This window comes from Pleurodeles waltl, chromosome 3_1 (genome assembly GCF_031143425.1).
Source record: "Pleurodeles waltl isolate 20211129_DDA chromosome 3_1, aPleWal1.hap1.20221129, whole genome shotgun sequence".
In the NCBI taxonomy this organism is placed as follows: domain Eukaryota; kingdom Metazoa; phylum Chordata; class Amphibia; order Caudata; family Salamandridae; genus Pleurodeles; species Pleurodeles waltl.
Window position 1 is genome coordinate 1,207,973,586 of NC_090440.1, and position 21,653 is coordinate 1,207,995,238.

Consider the following 21,653-nt stretch of genomic DNA (forward strand, 5'->3'; position numbering starts at 1 on the left):
AACTTTCTTCAAACCTTCTAAGAAATCCTTGACTACAGGTTTCGTAAAGAAGGATTCCTGAGAAGGTGACTTGCGATAGGCAGTAATAGCAGACAAATGTACCTTAATAGATGATACCTGCATACCGGATTTCGCTAGGTGAAGCAAATAGGACAGTATGACGTCCTCCTGCGCCCGTATGGGATTATGGCCTTGCTGACAGCACCATATGTAGAATCTCTTCCACTTAAAAGCATAGGAACGCCGCGTGGAAGGCCGTTTGGACTCTTTCAAGATGTTCATGCACTCCTGCGAGAGTCCTAGCTGCCCATACTGCAGGAATTCAGGAGCCATGCTGTTAAGCTCAGAGAGGGTAGGTTGGGATGCAGAATCCTGCCCTCCATTCTGCTCAGAAGATCCGGTCTGCACGGCAGCCTCCTGTGAGGTTTTTCCGACAGGTTGAGGAGATCCGTGTACCAGAATTGTCGAGGCCATTGTGGCGCTATAAGAATCATTCTGGTCCTGGATCCGTAAAGTTTGCTGATCACTGCCGGAATGAGGGGAATCGGCGGAAAAGCGTAAAGAAATGTCCCTGACCAGTCGATCAACAGGGCATTCCCTCGAGATCCCGGACGGTAGAACCTGGATGCGAAGTCTGGGCATTTCCTGTTTACATCGTCTGCGAAGAGGTCCAGTTGAGGCCGACCCCATTGCGCGAAGATGTATTCTGCGACTTCGTCGTGCAGGACCCAATCGTGAACGTCCTCCAGGTGTCTGCTTAGAAAGTCTGCTTCTACGTTCTGCTGACCTGGCAGGTGAACTGCTGTGATTGACATTCCTCTGGCCAGGAGCCAATGCCATATCGCTTGGGACTCTCGTTAAAGGGGTAGGGATCTCGTTCCCCCTTGTTTGTTCAAGTAATACATCGTGGTTGTATTGTCCGTCTGTATCAATAGAGTTTTCCCCTGAATTAGCGGTGTGAAAGACTTGAGAGCCAGATGGACCGCTCTGAGTTCTAGCAGATTGATGTGGTACTGCTTCTCCTTGTCTGACCACAGACCCTGCGCTTGAAAAGGACCCAGATGAGCCCCCCATCCCTGAAGAGACGCATCCGTTACCGGAGTGTCGGATGGAAGTACCTGGTGAAACGGAGCGCCCACTGACAGGTGAGGTCTGTGCATCCACCATCTTAATGACTGAAGTGCTACCTCCGGTAGCCGCATTGTGTCTTCCCAGCGACCTGTTCTTTGGCTCCAATTGGCCTCCAATGCCTCTTGGAGGGGTCTCATGTGGAGTCTGGCATTTGGGACAATAAAGATGCACGATGCCATGGAGCCCAGTAGTGATGTCACCTGACGTGCCATAGGTGCGCTGGCTCTCAACAGGTCCTGGCACTTCTTGTTTATTGAGGACAGTCGTTCCTCCGAAGGATACACTTTTTATTGTTCTCTGTTTATGATAGCTCCTAGGTAGTGAAGACTCTGCGTTGGAGTCAAGGTTGACTTCTGGTAATTGACCTGAAGACCTAGAGCTTCGCAAACTCCTAGTACAATGTCCTGATGGCTTCTCGCCTGCTCCGGAGAAGAAGCCTTTAGTAGCCAGTCGTCTAGGTATGGATATATGTATATCCTTTGTCTTCGTAGATGCGCCGCCACCACTGCCATACATTTCGAGAAAACTCTTGGAGCAGATTTCAGGCCAAAGGGTAGAACCCTGAACTGGTAATGCTGTAACGCTACTTGAAAGCGCAGGAATTTTCGATGCTTTGGAGCTATTGGGATGTGGAAATACGCATCCTGCAGGTCGATGGAGCACATCCAGTCTCCCTGATGCAGTTGAGGGAAAATTTGGTGAAGCGCTAGCATTCTGAACTTCTGCTTTCTTATGTGTTTGTTCAGCAGTCTTAGATCCAGGATTGGCCTGAAAACGCCCTCTTGACCCTTCTTTGCTACTAGAAAGTAACGGGAGTAGACCCCCTTTCCTCTGTGGGCAGGTGAAACCCTTTCTATGGCATTCTTTCTTAGGAGGGCGAGAGCCTCCTTGCGTAGCAAGGTGAGATGAGCCGGATTGTGTTTGGTTGGTGGCAAGTGTGGTGGAGGCTGCTTGAACAGGAGAGAATAGCCATGTTCGACAATATTGAGCACCCATTTGTCTCTTGTGATAGTGTGCCACTCGTGAAGATGAGCAATAATACTTCCCCCCACCGGAGTGGTGTACAGTGTCGAGGGAAGCGAGACTTCATTGCTTAGTGGGTGCTTTTGGAGTGGACTGTTGAGGTCTGCTTGACCCTCGCTCCCTTGTGTTTCTTCGCTGAAACAGAGGGCGTCCCTGTCGTTGCTGAGACCTTTGCGACCAATGAGGGGTTTGAACCCTCTGTTGGAAAGGGCGTCTATCGTACGGTCTGTACCTCCGCCTGAAATCTTTCCTTCTTTCGAGGCCTACCGCCTTCATGGTATCCACCTCGGTCTTCATGCGGGCCATCTCTTCGTCTGCATGGGCACCGAATAGAGAATTCCCGGCAAATGGGAGATTCAGGATACGTTGTTGTGCCTCCTGTTTCAAGCCAGAGAGCCTCAGCCAGGAAGATCTCCTCGCACAGATACCATGTGCGTACCCATGAGCCGCCAAATCCGCCCCATCCGCTGCCGCGCTGATAACTTGGTTAGATACCAGGCATCCTTCCTGTTGAATCTCTTGGAAATCTTGCCTGTCTTCTCTGGGCAGTTTTTCTGTAAATCTACTGAGGGAATCCCACAGAGAACGATCGTACCTGCCCAGGAGCGCAGACGCACTAGAGACCTTCATTGCTGAAGCCGCTGTCCCGCACATCTTTCTTCCCAGAGAGTCTAAATGCCTACTCTCTTTATCCAGGGGTACCGTGGATGAAGATGCCACCGAGTGGGTCTTTCGGGCGACAGCTATGATCACTGAGTCTGGTGGCGGATCCTTCCTAAGGAATAAAGGGTCTTGCTCTGGAGCCTTGTACTTTTTAAGAATCCGAGCCGGGGCAGACATAAGCGAGGCTGGGGCCAGAAAAGTGTCCATGGTCGGCTGCAACAAACCAGGCACTAGAGGCAGCAACTTTTTCGACGCTGATCTCTGTTGTAGCGTCTCAAAGATGATTGATGAGGAGGTAGACGGTTCTGGAACCTCTATATTGAGTTTCTGCGCTCCTCTTAGCAACACCTCGTTGAAAGTGGTTATGTCATCCACTGGTGAGACTCTAGCAGGTGGTGAATCTGTAAGAGTAGGTGAGTAACGCCCGACAGAAGAACCTGATGAAGACCAAGAGGGTGATCTTCTTGAGCGCGACCTGGATCTCCGTTGAGAGCGAGATCTGCTGCGGGACGCTGTAGCCGAGCGCCTAGACCTCGCGGTCGGCTGTCGAGGAGCTGAACGAGCCCGTTCTGCCCCGGCTGTCGGCGATGGCGTTCTTGGCGGGGAGGCAGTGGGTGAATACATTCGCGAATATTGCAAATCTGGGGAGGCCGCTGGTCTGTTGAGGCTCTCCAGCCATCTCGGAGATAGGTTGATGGGCGAGACATGCCCAGGAGATGCTCTTGACCGAGAAGAGTCGCTCGGTATGGAGACCACTGGAGACGGAGCCTTGTCTGGCGAGGGGCGATGTTCTGCTCCCTGTTGGACAGGTAAAACCTGCGTCGACGTCGATGGCTGTTTCGACGTCGAAGGACGCCCAGTCGGTCGGTCCTGCCTCGACGTTGATTGCCTCGACGTTGATTGCCTTGACGTCGAACGGCGTTCCTTGGACCTCGACCTGCTCGCCGTCGTGTGCTTCGATGTGGAGCGATGAGAGGTTGACGGCGGATGTTTCTCGTGCCGTCGTGGAGATCTCGACGCCGTGTGTCCTGACGTCGGGGGGCGCACAGCCTTTGGCGGTGACCGGGCATGCCGGCGATGGCTCGACGTCGATCGGCGGGCTGCCGTCGACGGAGACCTGCCCCTGCTCTGATGTTCCCTCGACGCCGTTCCCTTCGACGTCGGGTGCGTCGCCGTCGACGCCGATCTATGCCGGTGGGACGGTGGTAGCGACGACGTCGACGGTGAACAAACAGGTATTTTCCTACCTGTCGACGTCGACCGGGCCATTCTCTCCTGAGAATGGCCTTCTGGATGCCTGGGGAGTGAGGAGGACGATGTTCTTTTCCTCTCCTGAAGCCCATGAAGTCGGATCTTCTCTCTGTCTTTCAGAGTCCTCCTAGACATGTTCTTACAGTACTTACAAGTGTCAGGGCAGTGACTCTGAGGCAGGCACACTATGCACAGAGAGTGGGGATCTGACTGGGCCTTCTTCTTCCCACAAGCAGGGCATTTGACGAAAAGAGAAGGCATTTTTCTGTCAGAAAAAACCTTCCTAGCTCAGACAAAGATGTTACTTATCGAGTGAAAAGTGAAAAAACGCTTTTTTAAAGAATTTTTCTGAGGAAAACTCAGAAAAACTGAGAGCTCAATGCTCCAGGATCCTCTCAGAAGAAGCCGGAAAAAAGAACTGACCTAACTGTGAACCAACTGTCACCTTTCCTTCACCCCTGAGGCATGGTGGGATACTGGAGGTGCTCAGGGTCTTAAAGGCACAGTGCCAAAGTTTTTATGGTTCTCCTGTGTTAACCTACATGCAGCCTATTGGCTAAGAATGCTTCATTGTTTTTCAATGCAGTTTTCTCTATTTTTTCACTAGAGTTTGCTACTGCTGACTTCCCCAAGCCTAGTTTTAGGAGCTTGGGTACTTATTTAGGCTCTATTGTAGTATTTAATAAAAAAAAAAAAAAAAAAAACTTCATAGAAATAAAGCATTTTAGCCTGTTTTTAACATGATAGCCTGCATGACTGTTTGTTACAAATGTATAATGTGTATATATTTTATATAAGCTCCGGGGTCCCCGCACAAGGGCGGGAATATTCAATGTTTATGACTATTGATGAGGATCCCCTGGAAGAGAAATATATATATATATATATATATATATATATATATATATATATATATATATTTTTATATATATATATCTCAAACCAAGGCCCTTTCAGGGTTAGAGTGACACATAAATTATGCAAAATACAAAGGAGAACTTTGGGAAGTTCCCAATTTTAGGTGGAGAGCTGCTCTAGTAAGGAGCACTCTGCAACACCAACGACACTCTAGATTTGCTCACCTCAAATGTCTGCTTATCTAGCAAAGTTTTTAAGCATAGGATCAGCACAGTGCTATCCTCGCCGAGCTAGATAGTGACAAAGTCTTTTGCCATTTGTACAGCAAAAATCTTTAAGCATAGGATTGACACAGTGTCTTCCTCGCCGCGCTGTAAAATGACAAAAGCCATTTACCACTCCAGGCACAGTATTACAGCTTTGGACTGGTCAAATACCATCCAAGCCAACCTGGAATGAGTAAAGCAACCCCTGCACATGTTTCGCTCTCATTAGAGCTCTTCAGAGGAGTATAGCTTTGTCCAAACACAAAGGAGCACCCAGTATAAGTCAAACCATGGCCCTTTCAGGGTTAGAGTGACGCATAAATTATGCAAAATACTAAGGAGAACTCTGGGAAGTTCCCAATTTTAGGTGGAGAGCTGCTCTAGTAAGGAGCACTCTGCAACACCAACAACACTCTAGATTTGCTCACCTCAAATGTCTGCTTATCTAGCAAAGTTTTTAAGCATAGGATCAGCACAGTGCTATCCTCGCCGAGCTAGATAGTGACAAAGGCCCTCATTCCCGCCGCCCGCCAGGCGGGAACCGGCATTTGGCCGCCATGCGGCCAAAATACTGCTTCCCTCATTCCGACATTCCCGCTGGGCCGGCGGGCGCTAACCATGTTAGCGCCCGCTGGCCCAGTGGGAATGGGGGCCGCAACACAGGAGCCGGCTCCGAATGGAGCCGGCGGTGTTGCGGCGGTGCGACGGGTGCAGTTGCACCCGACGCGCTTTTCACTGTCTGCTAGGCAGACAGTGAAAAGCTTAATGGGGCCCTGTTAGGGGGCCCCTGCACTGCCCATGCCAGTGGCATGGGCAGTGCAGGGGCCCCCAGGGGCCCCAGGACACCCCTTACCGCCAGCCTCTTCCTGGCGGTGAAAACCGCCAGAAACAGGCTGGCGGTAAGGTGGTCAGAATCCCCAGGGCAGCGCTGCTTGCAGCGCTGCCCTGGCGGATTCGCCCAGCCGGGGCAAAAACGGCAGGAAACCGCCGGCCCCGGTTTTCTGACTGCGGCTTTACCGCCACGGTCAGAATGGGCTTGGAAGCACCGCCAGCCTGTTGGCTGTGCTTCTGTCATTCGTGGCCCTGGCGGTCTTGGACGATCAAGGCTACGGCTGAAATGCGTTGGGTGAGGAATTGTTAGTTGCAAGTAAATCTGAACTGAAATCTTAAGCTTGGAGTGTCCGGGTCTGCCTTAAAAATGGATTGGGACAGTGTTGGGATGTTTGTGGCTGCCGGAGCCCTGCAGCTATGTATATATATATATATATATCCTACTTGTGGTTGCTAGTAGGGAGTTATAGTTGGGTCATAGTTTCCATAGATGAAGTGTCAGTACAACATTCAGGCAGTAACTGTCAAGCTTCAGAAATCACCCAGAGTTCCACGCAGTGAACTTAGAACCCTCATAATCAACTATTCAATTTCACCCTCCTTTACATTCTGGCTACCTACCATTCCTACACAGCCCCCCTTACTTCATAATAAATGAAAATGCAAATAACAAGAAAATGACAATAAGATCAAGAATATAGTAGGTTGACTATATTCTGTATGATATATACATTGCCTAATACGTTCAAGGCTATATTAACCTAAAGTACTTTTCTATGTTGATAAAATATAATAAAACTAGTACATGTTGTCATCTTTAAACTTTGCAGGACCTGACTTTGTCCTACACAAAACTCTTCTATTATCACATTTGTCCATGGAACAATCTTCTGTTTATACTCTACTTTTAGTCAGTCTTGGATTCTGGTACTTTTAAAAGGAACAACTTGTTAAACGTTTTTCCATTTTCTACCACCACTACATGATCTTTAACTTCTCTCACACGGGCGGGAGAAGAAAAACATGATAATCTCTTGAGGACAAAACCTGTTTTTTAAAAATCCTTACCAAATGTTCTCACTGAATAGCTAAACTCCTGTGTTGAACGTTCTTAGTACTGTATTTCTCCTGTACAGCAGACCTTATATCCACCACACTTGCCTTTTCTGCTGTGTCATCACTCTTTCTAGCCATCCATTACTTGTTCAATTTGGATCATGCAACTCTTCCTTTCAACAATGTAAAGGGGGATATCCTTGTACCTATATGGGGAGCAGTTCTGGTTGCCCATGACAAATCTTCATCATGTCCCCACCAATGGACATTCACTCCTCTACTCTTCTCCAGGGAATTAATGCTTCTGGGGTATTTTTTTGTTTTTACAGTAGGTCATCCATTCACCACAAAATTATCTTAATACTCCTCATCATTTAACACTGCTTCTATCCACTTTTGCTCAGTCAAAGCCCCCTTCTTACCTTCACTAACAGAATTCACCACACACCATCTCTAGCTCATCTATCACATCTCGTTTTTCTTCACTCTCTTCCAAAGATAATCTAGAAAGACAATCAGCTACCGTATTCTTCACACCTGGTAAATTTGTGATGAAATTCTTGTAATCTGTATTGCCATTTGGCAATACGAGGGGTAGCTCTGCCCACTCCTTTTGTGGTGAAAAGGTCCACCAAGGGTTTGTGGTCTGTTCTCAAGATAAGGAAAATAATACTTACCCAGGAGACATCTGTTTGTGGCATGGAGCGCTGTACACAAACTTGCTACCTTAAATGCAAAAGACCCCAGAGCACATTCTACCAGGAAAAAGGGTGCTTCTAATGCTTTGTTAGGTAACATTCCAATAGAAGACATTTGTAAGGCTGTTACTTGGTCTACATCACATACATTTACTAAACACTATTCTGTAGACGTTTAGCACACCAACAAGCTAATGTTGGCCAAGCGGTCCTCAGGACACCTTTTCTAGCTACTCCAACTCCTACAGGCTAGCCACGCTTACTTGGAGGGGACTGCTTTATAGTGTATACAAAGCATGTGTATCTACAGCCACACATGCCATCAAATGGAAAATGTTACTTAACAAGTAGACATCTGTTCGTGGCATCTAGTGCTGTAGATTCACATTCACCCTCCCTCCACCTCAGAAGCCTGTGGTCATTGCAGTGGCATTCTTATATAAATATTGTATGTATGTATGTACACTGCATGGACATCTCTTTTCCTTACTCTCTATATATTCTCCTTACCTCACCTGACTACAGGAAAACAATCTAACAAAGGATTCGATGCCAACAAGCAGGATCACCAAGAGGAGGAGTCACTCGATCGAGACTCAGAAAGATTCTTTGAACAAAAACAGCTTGCAACACACCAAGCCCAACATCAGATGACGGACTTGTGCAATGTGTATCTACAGCCACACATGCCATCCAACATTATTTTCCCCACAAGTATTTTTTAAAGTGTTGTACTCCCCAACACATGGCAAAAGCCTCCTTTTCTATAGTAAAATATGTGGATTCAGCTCCCCTCTAAGTTCTCGATGCAAATGCAATGGTTTCCTCCCATTTGTCAACCTTTTGTTGCATAAGCACTGCCCAAGTCCAATATTCCTAGCATCGATGGGCATGATATATAAATCATTTATATCAAAAGCTTTGAGGAGGAGTGCTTCTCCTACGGTTTTTTGATTGACTCAAAGCTAGTTACATTCATTGTTCCACACAAATTTGTCATTTTCCTTCAAAACATTGCATAAGTGTTTTGTCTGAAAATTTAGGAATGCATTTTGAACAGTATTCCACTGGACTGAGGAATGGCCGAAGTTGGTCTTTATCTTTGGGTTTTGGTGCACTTTGAATGGCATCTAAAGTTTACATTATGGATTCAACTCCTTTTTCTGACACATGATGTTCCAAGTGTAAGAATTTGCATTTGTTTTTCTTCAAGGTCAAACTACTTGCTTTAAACACCTCTGAAACACTTTCCACTCTTTCACTGTGTACCTCCTTAGTGTCCCCAAATAATATGTCATCTTAGAAACACATGACCCCTTTTTTCCACCAAATTGTTTAACCATTAATCGCTGGAATAGTGCAGATGCAGATGCCAGGCCAAATGGCATGCAAATGTACCTATACCCTCTCCCTGGAGTGACAAATGATGTACAATGTCTAGAATTTCGCCTCAACTCTATCTGACAGTAGGCTTAGGATACATCACGGAATCAAAAAAAATTGCACCACCCGAAAGCTGCCAGCATCTTGTTAATGTTGGGTAGTGGTTGACAACCTACCCAAATGTTAGCATTTAGATCTCTCAAATCTACAAAAAGTCCCAAGGACTTATCTGCCTTTCACTCTAGCTCTATGGGGGCTAACTATTCCAACCTCTGAAATGGCTCAATTATGCCCAATGAACACAATCTTTCCAATTTTTGTTTTTAATTCTGTGGGCAACTCCAATGGCACCTTGCGTACTTTATGGGCCACTGCTTTGGCACCCAGGTTTAAGAATATTCAATGTTAGAACCCCTTAAGCTTGAGCAATTCTTTGCTGAAAACCTCAGGCTAATTATTGATCCAATCATCGGCTTGGATGTGATTGTCCTGGCATATGCTTGGAAAACTGGGTGATCCCTGCATATCAAACATTCTCTTTAGATTTTGTTTGGACCATACCATTTTAGGATGATTGTGATCTAAAATGTTTCTCAATTCCTCTTGCTCGTCCCAACCCAACAAATCAACTCCATCTTTGACAATATACACTGGTCCCACTGCACATTTTCCATAAAATTTTAAATTAGCTTCAAATTTACCCATTACATCTATTCTTTTACCTTTGAATGCAAAGATTTTTATGCGAGATTCATACAAATCAATATGGCTCATATCTCCAAAATCCCTCATATTCACTAACGTTAAAGGAGAACCAGAGTCTGCTAAAAATGTCACATTTCTGTTGTTTACAGATATAACACAAGATGGAGGTTTCCTTCTATGTAATCCCTCCAAGGATGATATTACCACAGTTCCACTCCTTCACTGACACTGACTTCCTCATGATAGCATTAGAACAACATTATCTTCTTCATCGGATCAAATATATACTCTTCAAACCTCTTGACTGTCTGCAAAGTATTCTTTGTCCAGAACTAGCTCTACATACACATGCAAAGTGTCCCTTCTTGCTACACTATAAAAACACATTTGGGTCACAGCTGCACAAAATTTGGTATTGCCAAGATGAGATCTACTGCCACAATGAAAACACAACATATTCTTTTCATTCTTATATTTGGATGGTCAGACATCAGACTTACGATGCACACTGGTGTTAGTTCCTTTTTGCGGTTGGTTTTGCATTCAGTTTCATACTCAGTTGTTTTACTTCAGAAGACTTTACTCCTTCATTCATTTTCTTCATGCAATGTTGCGAATGTTCCATACTCCCAGCTAACTTCAGGACAGTTTCCAAATCCAGGTCCTCTGTAGCTAAAAGTATTTCATGAACCTTTGATGCCTGTTCTCTCAGTTAATTGATCTCAGATTATTTCATCCCTGAATTCACGTTAGTTGCAAGTGTTCTGAGTGCTGCCACAAAAACATCTGTTGAGTCTCCTGGGATCTGGGAACATTGAAGGAATTTGTCTTTCTAGAACAATATTTTTCCTTGGATTAAATCTTTTCTCCAATGTACTAATTATGTACGCATATTCAATTATAATAATTGTGGATTCATTTTCCTCACTTCCTTCTGTAAAAACACTTTGTCCAGGGGTAACATTTTAAAAATATTTCTGCTCTCTGCACAAATGTAAATCGATAGTGCTTTTTTTCTTTTTTGACATAAATGTGTCACCACCTATTGTCTCTAAATAGGCCACAAATGTCTCTTTCCACAATTGCCGGCTCACAGGAGGTGCTGCTGCTACTTGCAAAAATGCTGCAGGTGCAAGTACCCATGAGGTCACCTGGGTGGGTAAGTTGCCGCCACAACTTAGACTGCTGTGGGATTTAACTTCCTTTGTCAGAAATATTTACTTCAAATACACAGATAAAAATGTTTTTAAAAGGATATGTTGTAGAAGATTATAATAATTGGAAAATATTTTTCATTATATTTTGTATATTGTCACACTTTATTTTGTTAGGGCAAAATTTGGTGTGGCTGTCACTAATGAATAGTGCAGACTTAAACCAGAAAAATTGCCTAATCCAATATGGCTGATGCGTTGCACACGCATAGCGTGTATTTTATAAAGTCTATATGGCACACTTTGAGAAGATTCCTACCCTCTCAAAATGGACAAACATTTTAGGGTCTCTATAGTCCGGCAAGAGATCCTTTGCGTTGCCATCACAAAAGCTCAGAACTCAAAAAAGAGCTGCCCTGAAAATTACATATTAATTAGATGCCTCAGATTGTGGAGCTATCTGACAGGTAATACACATCCCGCTTGTCAGACTGCAGAGCCAGAAGAACTTCAATTGCCAATAAGCGGCACGCTTGGTGGAGGGGTTCAGGGTTCTCCCTGGATGGTCAGTCTACGCTCATGGATTTGTTGTTAAATGGATCCAGACTGTTTGGGGCCAAAGCAGATTCGGCCTTAGAAAGATTTAGGGAGAGCGAGGCAATGGCAAAATCGCGAATCCGATCAATCTGCTGTATCCGGGCCTGATTGTATGATCTGTTTTGCCACAGTCTGACTGTAATTTAAAAGCTCTGCAAAATGGGCTTGAACATCCTGCGGTAGCTTAGGAATAACATCCCTGGCCAAGTCCATCAAAGCATGGACATACCTGTCTAAAAGACAAGTGGCATTTATGGATTTCAATGTCATACTACCAGAAGAGAATATTTTCTACGCAGATTGTTCCATTTGTTTAGATTCTCTATCTGTGGGAGTCATTGGAAAGGAACCATGGGCTGATTTAGAAGAACAAGAAGCCTGGACCACCAAGCTTTCCGGTGTCGGATGCTGACTCAAAAACTCAGGATCTCCTAATGCTGTCCTATATCTCCTAGTGTTCCACTTAGGCACTGCTGAAGCTGATACAGGCTTCTGCCATATGTCTAACACTGGTTCTGTTAGAGCCTCACTGAACGGTAGCAAAGGCTCTGATGCAGACGAGGAAAAATGAAGGACCTCCGTTAATATATTTGATTTTAATTCAGTTGTGGGGAGAGGCAAGACCAACAGCCCAGCTGCCTTTCTTCTTACTCCATGGTACGATATAACCTCAGGCAGAGGGACGCACCCTGGTGGTGGTAACTCCCACTCCGGGGAGGTGTCCAAACCACTTGCTACATCAATGCCTTCAAATTCCAGTGATGGTATAGGAATTACACCTTCTTCTAATTCAGGTCTTGTGCATCTAAATATTGTTGCTACTCCAGGAGCGTCAACAGCTCCCTTCGAGACCTCAAACTTGACTCCAGCAGCAGCGTTGACCGGCATCGGCAATCTCTGTTGCGGCGCCTGCGAAGCAAGTGTCAGCACCGGTAACCTAGATCCTGAAACCGGTCAAGCTGGAGTAGAGTGATGTGACATTGCATTTGACTTCTCCGACATCGGTACCGGCACTACAGGCTCCGATAAATCCTGCTGAGTGTCAGTCAGTGAAAATGTCATCTTCCTCTGTGCCGTCAAAAGCCAGGGATACTGGGCCGTTGGCATAAAAGGTAGGAACAGAACCTGCCTATACGGCTCCAGAAAACCTCCAAGGGAGAAGGACAAAGGACCCATGAGGCCAGCCGGCGCACAGGAGGGAGTCACTGCCCTGTTGAAAATTCTATACATAGCATTTAAAAGGTTTGTTGGATCTGTCCCTGATGCTGGAAATGAAGGATAATTGTGTTTCTGATGAGCAGGTCGAACAGGACCCGCTGCTGGCGCTTCAGTCTCCTGATCCGGGTGTGTAACCGGGGAGCTAGAGGTGCCATCGGGATCTCTAGACAGTGCCAGAAAACCTTCAGGCGACTTTGGAGGAGACAGAGGCTGAGGACTCACTTCCCAAGTCACTCAGTGCCAGGACTTCAGAGCAGGAGACAGAGGACAAGGACTGACTTCTCAAGAAGACCGACGTCGTGAACCATGATGTCATCTCTTCTTGTGTGCCCTGGAGGACTGATAACGGCCTCACTTGCCCTCCACCTCAGCCAAGAACAATTTTGCTTCTCTCTCCTTTAGAGCCTTTGGATTCATGCTCTGACATGAAGCGCAGCCCCGACGCCATGATCCCAACTAGGGCACCAAAGGCAATTTTTGTGCGGGTCCATAACTGACATGTGGCCTCCACACTCTCAACAAGGTTTGAAGCTGAGTTGATAGGTGGAGAAGTTGTCGCTTAAGAGGACAACTGAACCTAAATTCCCTTGAAACAATACAACCACACAGAGGTAGGAAAAACCGTTACCCCGCGAAGGTGCAGAAAAAAGGAAACTGATGTCAGCATGCCGGTGAGGACTTCTTATGGCTCCATGACATCAAACTGAGTCAGGTGCAGAGCCATGCCTCTGACATCGTCGACCTAGGGGAAAAAAATCTGTTGAATGCTGGCACACTGGGGAATTTAAAAGCTGAGGAATACACGGGTAGATGTATCCATAAGAAACTGGGTTTGCATGAGGGGCAGGTATTGTCTCACAGTGTGAGAAGCCAACATCGCTGGTTTGTACAAGGGGTCGGTGTTGGTGCACAGTGTAAGAAACTGACACTGGGTTTGCATGAGGTGCTGTATTGGCACACAGTATGCAAAGCTGACACTGGTGTATTGAGGGGCAATTTTGGTGTACAGTGTGAAAAGTGGACACTGGTGGTTTACATGAGAGGCGGGTATTGGTGCACAGTGCAAGAAGCTGCCACTGGGAGAGAGTCTGATAATTCACCGGTGGGCAGTAAGAGGGTGGCACGGGCGGACAGTGTAAGAAGCCATCTTGGTGGTTGATGTGCAGGACTGGTATTGGCTCTGGGTGAGAAGTGATCTATAACAGTTTAAGGAGAAGGTACCTGTGGACAGTGATAGTCTAGGACATGTGTGCAATGTGACAAGCTTGCACAGGGGTTGCCAACCTTTTCTGTTATAAAAGCTATGTATGGTCAATGAAAATCACATTGAGCTTCTATTATTATTAGTGCTCTTATAGTGACCATACCAGAAAAAATTACAATAGTGGGCACCCCATGCAAAATGACCACCAGTGATCACCTCAGTGCATTAGGCAGTGTTGCCGGCAGTAATGTAAAGAAGGCTTTACCAATTTGGTATGTGATTCACATTTACATAAGTATTACATGACCGCCATACCTGCAAAGGCCCTTGGACAAAGGTAATAAATATTATTAGCGATAGGTTTCCCCAGCACTTCATGATTTATCACTAAAATATCACCTCTAAGTGTATGTTGGAAATACAACCACTTTTGTTCAAACATCAGCTTATGAGTCCTGAAAATACACACATTTTCATCTTGAGTAGAAGCTTTTCAATATTGGAGTACATATGTTATTTAAACCAAGCAAACATTTATAATTTAGTAGGCTGGTATGCACACTTAAGAGCTGCTTCCAGGTAGCTCAAGAGCTACTAGTTAGAGAAGCCTGAGCTAGCACAATTGGGTAGTGTGAGGATCCAACACTGATGGGCATTGTAGGAACTAAAAGTCATTGGTTTTATAGCACACCTGCATTGGTAGGTAGTTTGAAACACTGTCCCTTGTGTACAGTGCAAGAATCTGTCATTAGTGGACAATGTGAGAAGCTAACATGGCGACTGACGTGAGGAGCTATCATTGGTTGACAGTGTAATAGGCCTCAAAAGAAAGAAAGAAGGCCCACTCGGGTCAACAAATGGCGTAAAGGGGAAAATGTGCAGGAGCATACACAGTGCGAGACAAATGCAGGCCTAAACCAAGGTACCATGTTACAATGGAGTACAGGGACAGAAAGGAAAATGAAGGAACAGGCCAGGTACAGGGCAAAGCAGTTGCAGCCGGTCCTCGCATACCACAGATAATTTAGAAGACAGAAAACACACGAGAGCCTGAGCCACTTCCTGATACGAGTGCTAAGAGGAGGGGTATATCATAGCGGACCTGAGAGGCGGACACAGGATTCTTGTGAGTGTCAAGGTTGGTAGAGAGAGGAGGACAGGCTGTATAATTTCAGAGTATGGGAGCAGTGTAGGGAGGAAACACAGACAGAATTCCAAGGGTGAGATCAAAAGAAACAGAGCTTGTTAGAGGATGCATACATATATTATATACGCTGCAGCTGCATTTTTTAGTGACAAGTAGTCAGATGCGTTTTGTGAGAATTATTGCTTGTACCAAGAATGAAGGTAGATAAAATAACATTGAGCTACTGAGTTAATTGGAAAAATGGTAAGAAAGCATATACGAATTAAGCCTATAAAAGACACTGTTTGTAACAGCTGAATTGAGTGTGGTTTCAGGTACAGATTTGAGCTGTGCTCCCGGCCGCATTATTCTTTGATAAATACTATATTGCTACCAGAGTTGTGTCACTTCTTTAATCCTGAAAACTCTACTACAATTTGGCGAGCGGCAGCCAGGAGCCCCCTGTGAGAAGGTAGCCTCTTTCTAGCCTTGTTACCCCCACTTTTGGCCTGTTTGTGAGTGTATGTCAGGGTGTTTGTCACTGTTTTCACTGTCTCACTGGGATCCTGATAGCCAGGCCTCAGTGCTCATAGTGAAAACACTATGTTTTCAGTATGTTTGTTATGTGTCACTGGGACCCTGCTGGTCAGGACCCCAGTGCTCATAGGTTTGTGGCCTATATGTATGTGTCACTGGGACCCTGTCACACAGGGCCCCAGTGCTCATAGGTGTGCATGTATATGTTCCCTGTGTGGTGCCTAACTGTCTCACTGAGGCTCTGCTAACCAGAACCTCAGTGGTTATGCTCTCTCATTACGTTCAAATTGTCACTGACAGGCTAGTGACCATTTTTACCAATTCACATTGGCTTACTGGAACACCCTTATAATTCCCTAGTATATGGTACTGAGGTACCCAGGGTATTGGGGTTCCAGGAGATCCCTATGGGCTGCAGCATTTCTTTTGCCACCCATAGGGAGCTCTGACAATTCTTACACAGGCCTGCCACTGCAGCCTGAGTGAAATAACGTCCACGTTATTTCACAGCCATTTTACACTGCACTTAAGTAACTTATAAGTCACCTATATGTCTAACCTTTACCTGGTAAAGGTTAGGTGCAAAGTTACTTAGTGTGAGGGCACCCTGGCACTAGCCAAGGTGCCCCCACATTGTTCAGAGCCAATTCCCTGAACTTTGTGAGTACGGGGACACCATTACACGCGTGCACTACATATAGGTCACTACCTATATGTAGCTTCACAATGGTAACTCCGAATATGGCCATGTAACATGTCTATGATCATGGAATTGCCCCCTCTATGCCATCCTGGCATTGTTGGTACAATTCCATGATCCCAGTGGTCTGTAGCACAGACCCTGGTACTGCCAAACTGCCCTTCCTGGGGTTTCACTGCAGCTGCTGCTGCTGCCAACCCCTCAGACAGGCATCTGCCCTCCTGGGGTCCAGCCAGGCCTGGCCCAGGATGGCAGAACAAAGAACTTCCTCTGAGAGAGGGTGTAACACCCTCTCCCTTTGGAAAATGGTGTGAAGGCAGGGGAGGAGTAGCCTCCCCCAGCCTCTGGAAATGCTTTGTTGGGCACAGATGTGCCCAATTCTGCATAAGCCAGTCTACACCGGTTCAGGGACCCCTTAGCCCCTGCTCTGGCGCGAAACTGGACAAAGGAAAGGGGAGTGACCACTCCCCTGACCTGCACCTCCCCTGGGAGGTGTCCAGAGCTCCTCCAGTGTGCTCCAGACCTCTGCCATCTTGGAAACAGAGGTGCTGCTGGCACACTGGACTGCTCTGAGTGGCCAGTGCCACCAGGTGACGTCAGAGACTCCTGCTGATAGGCTCCTTCAGGTGTTAGTAGCCTTTCCTCTCTCCTAGGTAGCCAAACCCTCTTTTCTGGCTATTTAGGGTCTCTGTCTTTGGGGAAACTTCAGATAACGAATGCATGAGCTCAGCCGAGTTCCTCTGCATCTCCCTCTTCACCTTCTGATAAGGAATCGACCGCTGACCGCGCTGGAAGCCTGCAAACCTGCAACATAGTAGCAAAGACGACTACTGCAACTCTGTAACGCTGATCCTGCCGCCTTCTCGACTGTTTTCCTGCTTGTGCATGCTGTGGGGGTAGTCTGCCTCCTCTCTGCACCAGAAGCTCCGAAGAAATCTCCCGTGGGTCGACGGAATCTTCCCCCTGCAACCGCAGGCACCAAAAAGCTGCATTACCGGTCCCTTGGGTCTCCTCTCAGCACGACGAGCGAGGTCCCTCGAATCCAGCGACACCGTCCAAGTGACCCCACAGTCCAGTGACTCTTCAGCCCAAGTTTGGTGGAGGTAAGTCCTTGCCTCACCTCGCTGGGCTGCATTGCTGGGAACCGCGACTTTGCAAGCTACTCCGGCCCCTGTGCACTTCCGGCGGAAATCCTGTGTGCACAGCCAAGCCTGGGTCCACGGCACTCTAACCTGCATTGCACGACTTTCTAAGTTGGTCTCCGGCGACGTGGGACTCCTTTGTGCAACTTCGGCGAGCACCGTTTCACGCATCCTCGTAGTGCCTGTTTCTGGCACTTCTCCGGGTGCTACCTGCTTCAGTGAGGGCTCTTTGTCTTGCTCGACGTCCCCTCTCTCTGCAGGTCCAATTTGCGACCTCCTGGTCCCTCCTGGGCCCCAGCAGCGTCCAAAAACGCCAAACGCACGATTTGCGTGTAGCAAGGCTTGTTGGCGTCCATCCGGCGGGAAAACACTTCTGCACGACTCTCCAAGGCGTGGGGGATCCATCCTCCAAAGGGGAAGTCTCTAGCCCTTGTCGTTCCTGCAGTATTCACAGTTCTTCAGCCTAGTAAGAGCTTCTTTGCACCAACCGCTGGCATTTCTTGGGCATCTGCCCATCTCCGAGCTGCTTGTGACTTTTGGACTTGGTCCCCTTGTTCCACAGGTACCCTCAGTCAGGAATCCATCGTTGTTGCATTGCTGATTTGTGTTTTCCTTGCATTTTCCCTCTAACACGACTATTTTGTCCTTAGGGGAACTTTGGTGCACTTTGCACTCACTTTTCAGGGTCTTGGGGAGGGTTATTTTGCTAACTCTCACTATTTTCTAATAGTCCCAGCGACCCTCTACAAGGTCACATAGGTTTGGGGTCCATTCGTGGTTCGCATTCCACTTTTGGAGTATATGGTTTGTGTTGCCCCTATCCCTATGTTTCCCCATTGCATCCTATTGTAACTATACATTGTTTGCACTGTTTTCTAAGACTATACTGCATATTTTTGCTATTGTGTATATATATCTTGTGTATATTTCCTATCCTCTCACTGAGGGTACACTCTAAGATACTTTGGCATATTGTCATAAAAATAAAGTACCTTTATTTTTAGTATAACTGTGTCTTGTGTCTTCTTATGATATTGTGCCTATGACACTAAGTGGTACTGTAGTAGCTTCACACGTCTCCTAGTTCAGCCTAAGCTGCTCTGCTAAGCTACCATTATCTATCAGCCTAAGCTGCTAGACACCCTATACACTAATAAGGGATAACTGGGCCTGGTGCAAGGTGCAAGTACCCCTTGGTACTCACTACAAGCCAGTCCAGCCTCCTACATGGGGTCACTCTGAGAAGGGGAAGAAGATGGAGGGACCCAAGCCAGCCTGTCGATGCTGGATCGGGGGTGTTTTGAGAGTAGAGACTGAGCTCTCATTGGCGTTGTGTCCATGTACGGCGAAGTACTGTCAGGCTAATTCTCGCTAGAGGCTGTAACTCCATGGCTGTATGCTGTTTTGGACTGTTGGCCGTGTAGTGGTCTTGGCAGGGGCGCCTGAGTGTTCCCCTTCTGGGAGTATACCCAGACTCATTAAATTAGGTAAGGTATAGCATGCAAGATAGCAAGTACAAACTGCAAACCATCCCCCAACCCCCACCCCCAATTTTGAGGGGCTTGCTGCCCTCTGTTAAGGAGTACAGCTCGAAGCAATGGAACCCAGGATTCAAGGACGGAATTTGTAGCTTGCAGAATCTATGTGATGTTAAAGAGGGACTGGCTGAACCTTTTGCCTATTGGTATACATTGCCATTCCTTGTTGGGAACCAGATAGGCCCTGATATTAATAGGTATGGGGAGAACGAAAGCGAAGTCCAGAGCCTGACACTCCCGGGTACCCTCCTGCCCCCCCCTTTCAGGCAACTGGGTTTCGGTGTTCCGTGATCCCCCCTGGCATTGCACCACCCCAGGACAAGTTGGACCTTATCCTCCAGGAAATATGCGAGTCCCAACTTGAGGACTGGAGGTCAAATCCTTCAGGTCCTGGGGGCTGTGGGTGCAGTGTCTTTACCAGGCATCGGGTTCTTTTAAGCAGGCAGTCGCGGCCAGGGGGAGCCTCTGGATTCCCTCTGCAGGCGTCGCTGTGGGGGCTCAGGGGGGTCAACTCTGGCTACTCACGGGCTCGCAGTCACCGGGGAGTCCTCCCTGTAGTGTTGTTTCTCCACAGGTTGAGCCGGGGGCGTCGGGTGCAGAGTGGAAAGTCTCACGCTTCCGGCGGGAAACGTGGAGTCCTTTAAAAGTTGTTTCTTTGTTCCAAGTTGTAGTTTCTTTGGAACAGGGCCACTGTCCTCTGGAGTTCTTGGTCCTTTTAGATGCAGGGTAGTCCTCTGAGGCTTCAGAGGTCGCTGGACCCTGCGGGACGGGTCGCTGTTGCAGTTTCTCTAGAAGTGGGGAGACAGGCCGGTAGGGCTGGGGCCAAAGCAGTTGGTGTCTCCGTCTTCTCTGCAGGGCTTTCAGGTCAGCAGTCCTTCTTCGTCTTCAGGTTGCAGGAATGTTTTCCTATGTTCTGGGGGCCCCTAAATACTCAATTTAGGGGTGTGTTTAGGTCTGGGAGGTTAGTAGCCAATGGCTACTAGCCCTGAGGGTGGCTACACCCTCTTTGTGCCTCCTCCCTGAGGGGAGGGGGGCACATCCCTAATCCTATTGGGGGAATCCTCCATCTGCAAGATGGAGGACTTCTAAAAGTCAGAGTCACCTCAGCTCAGGACACCTTAGGGGTTGTCCTGACTGGCCAGTGACTCCTCCTTGTTTTTCTCATTATCTCCTCCGGCCTTGCCGCCAAAAGTGGGGCTGTGGCCGGAGGGGGTGGGCATCTCCACTAGCTGGGATGCCCTGTGGCGCTGTAACAAAGGGGGTGAGCCTTTGAGGCTCACCGCCAGGTGTTACAGTTCCTGCAGGAGGAGGTGAGAAGCACCTCCACCCAGTACAGCTTAGTTACTAGACACAGAGTGACAAAGGCACTCTCCCCATGTGGCCAGCAACATGTCTGGCGTGTGGCAGGCTGGCAAAACTAGTCAGCCCACACTGGAAGTCAGGTATGTTTTCAGGGGGGTATTTCACAATAAAATGTACACTGGCATCAGTGTGCATTTATTGTGCTGAGAAGTTTGATACCAAAATTCCCAGTTTTCAGTGTAGCCATTATGGTGCTGTGGAATTCGTGTATGACAGACTCCCAGACCATATACTCTTATGGCTACCCTGCACTTACAATGTCTAAGGTTTTGCTTAGACACTGTAGGGGCATAGTGCTCATGCACCTATGCCCTCACCTATGGTATAGTGCCCCCTGCCCGAGGGCTGTAAGGCCTGCTAGAGGGGTGACTTATCTATGCCATGGGCAGTGTGAGGTTGGCATGGCACCCTGAGGGGAGTGCCATGTCGACTTAGTCATTTTCTCCCCACCAGCACACACAAGCTGGCAAGCAGTGTGTCTGTGCTGAGTGAGGGGTCCCCAGGGTGACATAAGACATGCTGCAGCTCTTAGGGACCTTCCCTGGCATCAGGGCCCTTGGTACCAGAGGTACCAGTTACAAGGGACTTACCTGGATGCCAGGGTGTGCCAATTGTGGAGACAAAAGTTACAGTTTTAGGGAAAGAACACTGGTGCTGGGGCCTGGTTAGCAGGCCTCAGCACACTTTCAAATCATACCTTGGCTTCAGCAAAGGCAAAAAGTCAGGGGGTAACCATGCCAAGGAGGCATTTCCTTACATATAAACAACTATATACACTTATATAAATCATTGCACCAGTATATACCCATCAACAATATACAGATGCTCACCTAAGGATATTTTGGGAAGACCAACCAGGCAACGGGGAGGCGGGTGGTATCGTGAGGAATCCACAGATAGCTAGTGTATCCACCAGAAATGACATTACCGAAGGTAAGTAACTTGTTCTTCTGATGGATACAACTACCTGTGGATTCCTCACCTAAAGAATAGAGTCCCAACACAGTACCGCACTCGGTGGTGGGTGCCTGAACGGTCAAACCAAGAAATCCTGCAGCACTGACCGTGCAAAATGGGCATCCCTCCTAACTTCAGAATCCAAACAATAATGTTTAGCAAGTGTGTGGAGCCTTGCAGATGTCAATCACAGGAACACCTCTAGCTAAGGCCGAAGAGGCCGCCTTAGCTCTGGTGGAATGGGCTCTTACCC